This window comes from Podarcis bocagei, assembly GCF_964188305.1.
Source record: "Podarcis bocagei genome assembly, chromosome: 9".
Classification (NCBI taxonomy): Eukaryota; Metazoa; Chordata; class Lepidosauria; order Squamata; family Lacertidae; genus Podarcis; species Podarcis bocagei.
Genome location: NC_138134.1, coordinates 77,572,249 through 77,584,938, shown reverse-complemented (window position 1 = coordinate 77,584,938; position 12,690 = coordinate 77,572,249).

The window sequence follows — 12,690 nt, the reverse complement described above, 5'->3', positions numbered from 1 at the left end:
GTCTTTTAGATCTTCTGGGAGAAAATTTTTCTTCTGACCCACTTTCCTCCTCAGAACTGCGACCTCTCTTTTGTTGCTTAGCAACTGGTCTTTGGATAACTCCACTTTCTTGAGAGCTCTTATCTGAACTTTCCTCCCCCTCAGACTCTGATTCTCTGTGTCTACCTTCAGAGTCATGAAGCTCCTGGGAAGGTTCAAACCAAACCTCAGTATTGGCATGTAGTCTCTCCCAGCCACTATGTTCACAAAAACTGGCATTCCTGGAGATCACAATGCCATTTGTCCCTTCAGCAAAGCGGAAACCTTTTCCCAGCTCCTGGTAACCCACAAACACTAGCTGTTTGGTCTTAGGATCTCCCTTCTTTCTCATTTGTTTCGGAATTAATACCCAGGCTTTTGATCCAAACACATGCAAGTGGTCAATTTTAGGTTTTTTCTGAAACAATTTAAAGTACGGGGTTGTACCTATTGTTTGATGAAAGAGCCTATTTTGGAGATAACACGCGGTGAGCATGCTCTCCCCCCAATAAGACATGGGCAAATCAGCATCATCAAGCATGGCAAACATCATATCTTGTAAAGATCTGTTTTTTCGTTCTGCAACGCCATTCTCCTCTGGGGAAAAAACGTTCGTTTTTCTATGCCCAATGCCACGCTTTTGTAACCAATCTTTAAAGGCATTTGACATAAATTCGCCACCTCTGTCTGTCTGTATCCTTTTGAGTTTAACAGACAGAAATCTTTCCGCAGATGCCACCCAGCCTTTAAACTTAGTGAACACGTCACCCTTACTCTTCATGGGAAAAACCCAAGAATAACGCGTGGCGTCATCCACAATTGTTAGTGAAAAGCGCGATCCACCCCTGCTTACAGCAAATGGACCAATTACGTCCATGTGAACCAGCTGTAGCGGTGACTCACTAACTCTGTCACTTCTGGGGTAAGAGACTCTGTGGGTTTTAACCTTTTTACACACATTACAATCAAGGTACTTGTTACAACTCTTTAAATTACCCCCATCAGCCAATTCAGACATTTTTAGTACACTTTTCCAGCAAGCATGCCCCATTTTCCTATGCAATAAGTGCACACAGTTGTCATGTATAGCTTTGTTATTCACTGCAGGCTGAGATTTACTGACTACTGCTGCAACTTGAGATCCTGCTTTAAGCCAAAACAAGCCTCCCTCTGACTTAGCAGTGCCTAAAATCTCACCAGCCTTCTTAATAATGCAACTGTCTCCTTCAAAATGCACTTTAAACCCAGCTTTTAGCAAACAATCTACAGACATCAGATTGCTCCTTAATGACGGCACACAAAGTACATTTTGCAGGCATTCACGCAGACAAGGAACATAAACTGCACCCCCCGAAATCACTTCGGAAGTACTTCCGTCTGCTAGAGCCACCTGGCTGCGCTGTGCTGAGTTCTTGGAAACAAACAATTCATCTGAATTCACGATGTGGCGAGACGCTCCCGAATCGACCACCCAGACCGCTTGTTTCTCATCAGCACTCTTGACCTCGCCGGTCACCAGCTGAGCCGACTGTTTTTGTTTGAAGAATTTCTTTTTACGCTGCTGCTGCTGCTGATCTCGTCTCTGCTCCTGCACCGGCCACTGAGACTTGACCAACTCCGGACATTGTCGTTTTAGATGCGCTGAAGACCCACATCGGAAACAACGCCTAACAGCAAACGCTGACTCCTCACCGGTACGCTGCTTTTGCTCCACCTCTGGCACGGCATGAGAACTCCTTCCAAACCGTCCACCTGTAGAAGCCTCTGCAGCCAACGACCTTTCTTGCCTCTTCTGCCATTCTTCAATCAAACGCCCAGTAACGTAACTGACTGATAAATCACGCTCCTGTATGCCTTCTAGAGACAAAACTAAATTATCCCAGCTTTCCGGGAGAGAACTCAAAATAATAGCCACCTTCTCCTGCTGGTCTAGTGCACAGTCTCTTTCCTGTAGCGCAACAAACTTTAACTGTAAACTGTGTAGGTGTTCCTGCATTGTAACCCCAGGCTGTAACATTGCCTTGTACAATGCCTTGCGAATGAACAGCTTGGAAACCGCTGTCTCACGCACATGGAGTTCTTTAAGTGCTTGCCACACACCTCTAGCTGTCTTGATTCCCCTCACATACGGCAACTGGGAATCTTCCAGCCCCAAGACAATTGTGGCCCTTGCTCTTTGGTCTTTATCGAGGTCTTCATCATCAGGCTTCACAGGAAACTTACTCACCACTTGCCAGAGACGATCCCTCTGCAGCACTGCCTGCATGCGTTCCGACCACAGCAAGTAATTGGAGTCATTCAGACGCTCAAAAGCCATCTGACCTGGTTGTGAGGCCATCTTGAGAGCGATGTCCCTGGAACCCGGAACCAGCTACTCACGACCACCGAGAGAGAAAACAGGAACCACAGCACCCAGCACTCACACGCTGCAGCTGTTGTCCTTGAGTCCGCTGCGTCACCAGCTCACCACGGTCAGGAACCAGCCAGAGAACAACAACTTCTGGAACTACTGGAACCAACACCGTTGATGCTGACACCACCGCAACTCAGGCTGGCAGCACAATGCCCATAACCTCATGGAACTTTGAAGTGTCAGGCATAGCCCTACTGGCTTTAGCCCAAACGTAGCAGAGTTTTCCTGCACAGCGAGGAAGCTAGTTGCGGCAGTAATGACTAGTCAGCTAGACTCAGACTAACTATTTACAGGATTTATTAAAAGGAAAAATAAAAACCAGCAGAGTTTCTGCATACAAATAAAAGCAAAATAAACCCTCTCTTTCTCTCTCATAACCATACACAGCACTTCTAACTCCTAACACACCTCACATCAAACTGTGCTAGCAATCCCTAGATAACAGAGTTGAGTGCTGCTCGTTAACCAATCAGAGTGAGTAGTTTCTAGGTCAAGCAGACCTGGGCTTTCTGCCAAGAGTAAATTGACACCAGCTTGAGTTAATTGGTGAAGCTAGAATCTGCAAGTTTCCCACGAGAACCAATTAACAGAAACTGAACAGTTTTATCCCATGTTGATGGCCTTTCAGCTCATTCCCTGGTGACCCGCTGGAATGTGGAGTTAACCAGGGCTATTGACTGTTTGGCTCCGAAGCGCCCTCTCCGATTGCATGGAGCCCGGACAGCCCCGTGGTTTTCCCCGGAGCTGAGGGCGATGAAACAATCGTTGAGATGGCTAGAGCGCCGGTGGCGGATAACTCATTCTGAAGCTGACCGGACACGGGTTAGAGCTCAATGTCGAGCCTACCAAGTGGCGATAGCAACAGCGAAGAAGACTTTCTTCACCACCTCTATTGCATCTGCGGAAAACAGCAGCAGGAGACTCTTTCAGGTGGTTCGCAATTTAGCGGAACCACCTGCTCCATCAGGGCCCAGTACGGGCCACATGATCTCCTGCAATGATTTTGCAAAGTTTTTTGCAGATAAAGTCGCTCAGATTCGAGAAGAGGTAGACTCCACTGTGGGAGCAGGGCTGGGGTGGGAGAGTGCTAGAGTCCTGTCTAGTCAAGTTGTATGAGATCAATTCCAATCTGTTACCCCCGAGGATGTGGACAGGCTGCTTGGACGAGTGAAACCAACCACTTGTCTCCTTGATCCTTGCCCATCCTGGCTTATAAAAGCTAGCCGGGAAGGACTGGGCGATGGGCTTCGGGGAGTGGTGAATGCTTCCCTCCGTGAGGGAGCTTTCCGAGACCCGCTGAAAGAGGCGGTTTATTAAACCGCTTCTTAAAAAACCATCTTTAGATGCGGCCACAATGGCCAACTATCGCCCAGTCTCAAATCTTCCATTCTTGGGCAAGGTGATTGAGCGAGTGGTTGCTGAACAACTCCAGGCACGCCTGGAAGAAGCGGACCATTTGGATCCCTTCCAGTTGGGATTCAGGCCTCATCATGGGACTGAAACTGCCTTGGTCGCATTGGTTGATGATCTCCGGCGGGCTAGGGACAAAGGTGAGAGCTGTTTCCTAGTTCTGCTGGATCTCTCAGCGGCGTTTGATACCATCGACCATAACATCCTTCTGGACCGTCTTGAGGGGCTGGGAGCTGGGGGCACTGTTATACAGTGGGGCTACCTTTGAAGGTGACCCAGAAACTACAACTAATCCAGAATGCGGCAGCTAGACTGGTGACTGGGAGCAGCCGCCGAGACCACATAACACCGGTCTTAAAAGACCTACATTGGCTCCCAGTACGTTTCCAAGCACAATTCAAAGTATTGGTGCTGACCTTTAAAGCCCTAAACGGCCTCAGCCCAGTATACCTGAAGGAGCGTCTCCACCCCCATCGTTCTGCCCGTACACTGAGGTCCAGCGCCGAGGGGCTTCTTGCGGTTCCCTCATTGCGAGAAGCAAAGCTACAGGGAACCAGGCAGAGGGCCTTCTCGGTAGTGGCGCCCGTCCTGTGGAACACCCTCCCTTCAGATGTCAAAGTGATCAACAATTACCTGACATTCAGAAGACATCTTAAGGCAGCCCTGTTCAGGGAAGTTTTTAATGTGTGATTTTAGTGTATTTTTGGTTTCTATGGAAGCCGCCCAGAGTGGCTGGAGAAACCCGGCCAAATGGGCAGGGTACAAATAATAAATTATTATTATTAATAATAATAACATAGCATTTGGTAGAAGCTGAACTGCAGTAGAAAGGAATTAGTACTGATTGTGAAGGACACAGTTTAGGATGGAAATTGCTGCCTTCTTACAACCCTACTCATGGGCTAGGCCTGGAGGTCTTATGGAAGTAACAACAACAGTAAGGTGCTCACCTCTCCCCATCACCCCTCTTCCTTGCCCAACAGTCACAAGCCCGCCTTGCTCACTGGATGCTCTGCTCACTTGCCCTGCTTCCTGTCTGTCTCTGATGCTTCCCTCATCCTGGAGCATGTGAAGTCACCAGCATGATGACAAACTAGTACAAATAGAGTATAGAATTAAATATGAATATATAAATAAATCAGCTTATTTATTGAGTACACTTCATGCCACATCGGCCTAGAGGGGGGACTCTTGCCAGATCAGAGTCGCTTCCTCTGAGTTGACACGTGCCAAGGAAGGCCATCATAAGTTGTCACTGGCTTAGACAACTTTGAAGAGGGTGTAGAATTGGGTCTATCAATGGCTACTTGTTTGGCTTTATGGAACCTCCATGATCAGAGTGGTGAGGGTGGAAGAAAGCAACAGAGGGAGGCTATTGTCTTCACACTCCTCTAATAGGCTTCCTAGAGGCATCCAACGGGCTACCATGGGAACCAAAATACTAGACTGAGGGCTGAGCCCTTAGCAAGATCCAGTCAGGCTCTTTCTATTTCCTTATGTCTCACTAAATTCCTGAATGTAAATTAATTGAACAGCTCAGTCGGTAAAGCAAGAGACTCTTAATCTCAGGGACATGGGTTCAAGCCCCACCATGGGCAATAAGATTCCTGCATTGCAGGGGGTTGGACATGATCTGATTGGTTGATCTGATTGACATCCTATGCCCTTTTAAAATGTGGTTCTTTTTTGGGAGGGAGGGTGTTATTTTGATTATATATTTTGTGGTTTTATATTTTGTTCTGTGAACCGCCCCAAGACCTCTGGGTATATAACAGTATATAAATTCAAGAAATAAATAAAAGCACATAGATCTTCCCTCACAGAAAACAATAGCTCCTCATTCAGCCATACTTTATTATTGCTCCTGATACCATCTAGTCAATGCCACATGACTTGACATTAACACTGGCCTTTCAAAGACTCTGGAAACTGGACTAAGCAGTGGAGAACTTGGAGACTGTGACTGGGGTAGGCAATATTGAGTGGGATGCAGCCCGGGGGGGGGCGGTTAATTCCTTGCCTCCTTCCTCCTCCTCCTCCTCCTCCTCCTCCTCCTCCTCCTCCTCTCTCTTTCTTAATGAGTCCCAACACCTTCAGTAAAAAATGATCTCAAGAAGGACAATTACAAAGCCATTACAGGCTCCCACCATTTAGCCACTTAAACTCACATCCTCCCAAGGCTGTTCTTAGTCTGAAAATAAAAAAGACCTTTCCAGTGGGAAGAGATAGACAAGACTGTGTGTCAGACCTAGTTTGGGGCTGAGTGAGAATATAAGACTCATGAGCTCCCCTGCACAACTGTTGTATTATGCATTATTAATTGCATTTGTATCTCACTTTTGCTCTAAGAAGCTCAGGGTGGCTAGCATAGTGCTCTTCCCCCATTTCCTCTTCCCTGTGAGGTAGGTTAGAGTAAGTGACTGGCCCCCAGTTCACCCAATGATCTCCATGGCTAGCAGGTATTTGAAATCTGGTCTCCCAGGTCCTAGCCTGATACATTAACCACTATGCCACAGTGGCTCAGATCCAATCCTCAATGACTTTACCTCTGGCAAAGACCTAGAGCCAGTAAACCCTGGAGAGTAGACCCAGATGCCACGCCCCTGCAACTCCAAGGAGTTACAGTGGTGCCTCGCAAGACGGAAAACTCGCTAGACGAAAGAGTTTTCCGTTTTGGAGGTGCTTCGCAAAACGAATTTCCTATGGGCTTGCTTCGCAAGACGACAATGTCTTGCGAGTTCCTGCTGGGTTTTTTTCCTCCCCCCCCCCCTTTTCTAATCCGCTAAGCCGCTTATCAGCTGATCCGATCAGCAGATAAGCCGCTAAAAGCCGCTAATAGCACTAATAGCGCTAATCCGCTAATCCTTCAATGGGCTTGCTTCGCAAGACGAAAAAACCGCTAGACGAAGAGAATCACAGAACGGATTCTTTTCGTCTTGCGAGGCACCACTGTATACCTAATGAGACCATTGAACCAGCCATCTCTTCATCATCCATGCCAGGGGTGCGAAGTCTCTGGCTAGGGGCCCCAGTTTGAGCCATGAGGTCATTTCCCCCCCCCCAATCCCGCCCACTTGCTAATCATGTCATTGAGTGACATCGGCTGAAGAACGGTTACAGGGTTAGAGTGGGAAGATTTTGATAGGTAGGAGAGGATATATTAATTGAGTGATTTATCCCTCCATGCACCTCCATGTGTTGGTTTATCAGAGCTTCAAAATCCCTTCTTTGGCAGCTAAATTAAAAGTATAGGAATTAGGCTACAAAACTTTCATTTGAGCAAGTCCAGCTAACAAAGTAAGCTGACTTCCCCTTTCTCATCCCATTTACCAAAGAATCAGATTTACTTACCGTATTTTTCGCCCCATAAGACGCACCGGCCCATAAGACGCACCTAGTTTTTGGGGGGGGAAATAAAGGGAAAAATTTTTATTTCCCCCCCAGGTGCGCTGCGCTACACCAGGAGCTTGGGGCGTGCGGAGCTCAGCGCGCCCCAAGCTTCTGCGTGCAGGCAAGGTCTCCGCTAGCGTGGGAGAGCTGGGCGCCTCTCCCAGGGCTAGCGGACCCCTGCGCTAATCCAGAAGCTTGGGACGAGCTGAGGTCAGTGCGCCCCAAGCTTCTGCGTGCGCGCAAGCAGTCCGCTATCCTTGGGATAGCCGCGGGGCTCTCCCAGGGCTAGCGGATCGCTGCGCTACACCAGGAGCTTGGGGCGTGCTGAGCTCAGCGCGCCCCAAGCTTCTGCGTGCGCGCAAGCAGTCCGCTATCCTTGGGATAGCCGCGGGGCTCTCCCAGGGCTAGCGGATCGCTGCGCTACACCAGGAGCTTGGGGCGTGCTGAGCTCAGCGCGCCCCAAGCTTCTAGGTGCGCGCAAGCAGTCCGCTGCCGCCCTAAGCCTCGCGCACCCGGTGGGACCTCCTGCCGGGTGCGCGAGGCTTGCAGACACTCGCCCGAAGCAGGGAGAGCCCTCCGGAGGGCTCCCCGTGCTTCGGGCGACAGGCTGCCTCCCCAAGCCTCGCGCACCGGGCGGGACCTCCTGCCGGGTGCGCGAGGCTTGCAGACACTCGCCCGAAGCAGGGAGAGCCCTCCGGAGGGCTCCCCGTGCTTCGGGCGACAGGCTGCCGCCCCAAGCCTCGCGCACCGGGCGGGACCTCCTGCCGGGTGCGCGAGGCTTGCAGACACTCGCCCGAAGCAGGGAGAGCCCTCCGGAGGGCTCCCCGTGCTTCGGGCGACGGGCTGCCGCCCCAAGCCTCGCGCACCGGGCGGGACCTCCTGCCGGGTGCGCGAGGCTTGCAGACACTCGCCCGAAGCAGGGAGAGCCCTCCGGAGGGCTCCCCGTGCTTCGGGCGACAGGCTGCCGCCCCAAGCCTCGCGCACCGGGCGGGACCTCCTGCCGGGCGCGCGAGGCTTGCAGGCATTCGCCCGAAGCAGGGAGAGCCCTCCGGAGGGCTCCCCGTGCTTCGGGCGACGGGCTGCCGCCCCAAGCCTCGCGCACCGGGCGGGACCTCCTGCCGGGTGCGCGAGGCTTGCAGACACTCGCCCGAAGCAGGGAGAGCCCTCCGGAGGGCTCCCCGTGCTTCGGGCGACGGGCTGCCGCCCCAAGCCTCGCGCACCGGGCGGGACCTCCTGCCGGGTGCGCGAGGCTTGCAGACACTCGCCCGAAGCAGGGAGAGCCCTCCGGAGGGCTCCCCGTGCTTCGGGCGACAGGCTGCCGCCCCAAGCCTCGCGCACCGGGCGGGACCTCCTGCCGGGCGCGCGAGGCTTGCAGGCATTCGCCCGAAGCAGGGAGAGCCCTCCGGAGGGCTCCCCGTGCTTCGGGCGACAGGCTGCCGCCCCAAGCCTCGCGCACCGGGCGGGACCTCCTGCCGGGTGCGCGAGGCTTGCAGACACTCGCCCGAAGCAGGGAGAGCCCTCCGGAGGGCTCCCCGTGCTTCGGGCGACGGGCTGCCGCCCCAAGCCTCGCGCACCGGGCGGGACCTCCTGCCGGGTGCGCGAGGCTTGCAGACACTCGCCCGAAGCAGGGAGAGCCCTCCGGAGGGCTCCCCGTGCTTCGGGCGACAGGCTGCCGCCCCAAGCCTCGCGCACCGGGCGGGACCTCCTGCCGGGCGCGCGAGGCTTGCAGGCATTCGCCCGAAGCAGGGAGAGCCCTCCGGAGGGCTCCCCGTGCTTCGGGCGACAGGCTGCCGCCCCAAGCCTCGCGCACCGGGCGGGACCTCCTGCCGGGTGCGCGAGGCTTGCAGACACTCGCCCGAAGCAGGGAGAGCCCTCCGGAGGGCTCCCCGTGCTTCGGGCGACGGGCTGCCGCTCCAAGCCTTGCGCACCCGGTGGGACCTCCTGCCGGGCGCGCGAGGATTGCAGGCATTCGCCCCATAAGACGCACCCCGATTTCCCCTTCATTTTTGGAGGGGAAAAAGTGCGTCTTATGGGGCGAAAAATACGGTACTTCATGCATTGGTTCACAGCAACAGTAGCAGTAAAAGCTATGCAGGCAAAATACTTGAATTTCTAGTATTACCAGCTTCAGGCACATGCCTGAAGTTGTTAAGGGCTTTATATACTAATAGTAACACCTTGAACTTAACCCAGTAGAAAATTCACAACACATAAGCTTTGTGTAAGCAAATCAGGATTGTGTAAGCAAATCAGGATCAGCAAATCCAGAAAGTAGGGGAACCCTAAGGCAGAGGCTCTCCAGGCAGAGAGAGCTCTTCCCAGTGATTTCCTGCTATCTGATTATTTCTTTAAAAAAAGATGGGAAGCAATTGTGCTCCACTGGTGAGCCACAACCCTTTCCTTGAAGGATGATAATACACAGGGAAACCATCTAAGAGGCTCAAAGCTCAACCAAGACTAGGTATAACTTATTCTAATTGCTTATAGCACACTTTAAAAGCTTTATGTTTCTTTAAAAAATTACATATATTTACTTATAGCATAGCTAGGTGTAATAACAGATGCCAAATAAAACAAAAGTAGAAAGGAATAACGGGAACTAAACATATAGGAACTAATTTTCATACCAAAATCAAATGACTCAGAAAAGATCTACCCAATGCAACATTGGGAGTGCAATCTGTAATTAATACAAACACCATAGACTTGAGGCAGAGACTGGATGGGTCAAGTTACATTGGAAGGAGACCTGAAGAATGCAAATGTCTCCCTGCCTGGCTTCTCTGAGGGCATGTAATTATGGAGAAGGCAGGTGGGTGCTGATACATAATGAGGACGGCTGTTGCCAGCTTTGGGAAACTGAGGGCGGTCTCCGCTTCCCCCTTCCTGCCACTCATCTGCCACAAAGTTCCATGCCTCCTCCTTCATCAAAGAACAGAGTTGTGAAACCATCAGGCAGAATTCGAAAGAAACACGCAAGCAGAGGTTCATTGGCAACAGCAGTCAAACACCTGACTATTTTTTGATTCAGTGTATGAAATTTAGCTCCCTTGGCACCCACTTCCTTGTCTGGGCTCAGTCCCCAGGGCTCCCAAACTCACTGTCATCTACCTTTCCCACCAACAGCACACATTGCCACAGTGCCACATGAGGTTTTCCCTTCAGTGTTTGCTTCCCAGCTCTGTAGTGTGGGTGCAACAAGTAAGGGGGCTTCCCCTCTAGAGTTGTGCTTTGTCCCTCTGCCTCCATGGATTTTCTCTTTGGGTCTCCTGGGATCAGCCATTTTATCAGACTGTCTCTCTTGGAGAAATTAGGGAGCAAAGCTCATTCCGTCAGGCACCTCCTTACTCTGTACTGTGTGCCAGCTGGTCGTTATAAGAACAATTGTTTAAGAATTAGTGCCCGAGTTTGATTTCCCCCTCTTCCTTCCCTGTGCCTTTCCCTTTGTGTGTTCTGGATTTGCTGATTTGCATTTAGATAGCAAGCTCGTGAGCAGGAACGGTCCTGTTTTGGCTGATTCTATGTAACCCACTGGGGTGTATGGGATGTTAGGGGAGGGTAGTACCTCTAGTAGGGGGACACATTGTGCTCCTTATGGGATTGTTTGTCCCCCTTTGGTCCCCACCCTGCACTCAGCTTTCACCTGTGGCTTCTAGAAACTGTTGGCGTGCAACAACAGCCAGACTCCAGGAATGGGTTTGACTGACTGGCTAAACTGGGTGAAACTTATTCTGGCTAAACTGGCGAAACTTATTCTGCATGCAAAGACAGGCTCTGGTGGACTGAGCAGACCAGACCAGCAGTCGGTCCTATGGTTAAGATGGTTGTTTCTGCATGTGCTGTAGAGGGAAGTGAGGTGCAGATGGGGCTCATCCACCCGGGAAGGGAGCCCATCTGGGAGAAGGACAACTCTGATCCTAAACCTCCACTGTCTTGAGTGATATATTTGGGAAAAGAAAAGGCTAAGGAGTAAACCCTACACAAATCTGGAGTGGAATCCCTAAGACAGTTGGATGGCGCCTTGCACACCTCCATCTGGCAGCTACTGCAGCCAAGTTGGAGCCAAATGTATTGCTTTCCGTTCCTTTCAACCACATCAGCAAGGTCGAGGGGGGAGTCTTGTTGCTTGGGCAGCAGCCTCCAGACACACTCCCCACGTCCCAGGGAGGTCACTTTGGTGCTTCCAATGCAGGCATTTGGAGGTGCACTCCATTGTCTCAAGACAGACAGATGCCAGCAATGAAAGCCGCTCTGGTGAGTAACAAATTCACAAAATTAAATTTTAAAAAAATCTCTTTCAAATTTGTGATATGACAAACACTGACAGCCTCAATTTAAAGAACCCCTCTTTTACAGAGTAATTAAATAAAAGGACCCTCTGGAAAAATTCAGAGTCCATGTTCATCAGAATAGATGGAGAATTTGTTAAGGTTAGCAAAAGTTCAGAGTAATATTTGTGTAATTGTGTTGTTCTTAGTTCCACTCAATATTTTAAACATGAGAAAGCCAGCAGCCCTGCAGGAAAAGAAGTGGCTTCAGCCCAGTACAACTTCGTCATCATATAGAAAATCATTTGGAGTCATGAGGATGTGGACATTTTATGTTGGAATTTTTTAACCTTGTCCAGCTGAGGTTTCAACCTGTGAATTAGCCTTTTGGAGAAAGTGGGAGGGACGTAACCATGGGAGATATTGCTGCCTTTGAAACAGCACCTGCATAATTATATGGCTTGTCTGCTCTCTTTTCTTCCTGGTGATGAACAGTGAAGTTCAGAACTGAGAGCCTCCATCCCCTGGATCTTTTGTTGGCTTTCCACCTGGCTTAGGGGGCTGGGCCCACACTCACCAGCCCCACTGAAGAAGCTCCTCCAGAGGAACATTGCCTGACTGTGGGGCATGAAGGCCGCTCCTTGCAAGGCACTTTCCATCTGGCCTAGGGGGTGAGGCCCACACTCACCAGCCCCACTGAAGCAGTTCCTCCAGAGGAACATTGCCTGGCTGTGGGGCATGAAGGCCGCTCCTTGCAAGGCCCTTTCCATCTGGCCTAGGGGGTGAGGCCCACACTCACCAGCCCCACTGAAGAGGCTCCTCATGAGGCTGGAGGAATACACAGTGGTACCTCAGGTTAAGTACTTAATTGGTTCTGGAAGTCTGTTCTTAACCTGAAGCAGACCTTCCCACAGAAAGTAATGGAAAGTGGATTGATCCATTCCAGACGATGAAAAACACTCCCTAAAACAGCAATTTAACACGAATTTTACTGTTTAACAAAACCATTGATCCATAAAATGAAGGCAATAATCAATGTATTGCACTATAAAATAAATAAGACAGTATTTTAGATGAAAAAAAACACATTTATTTCTTTTCTTACGTGCACTGATGATAGTCAGTTTCGATGGGGGGCTTTTATCCATTTCTGAAGTCACACAATCAACCAGCAGCTGAACTGGGTTCCGA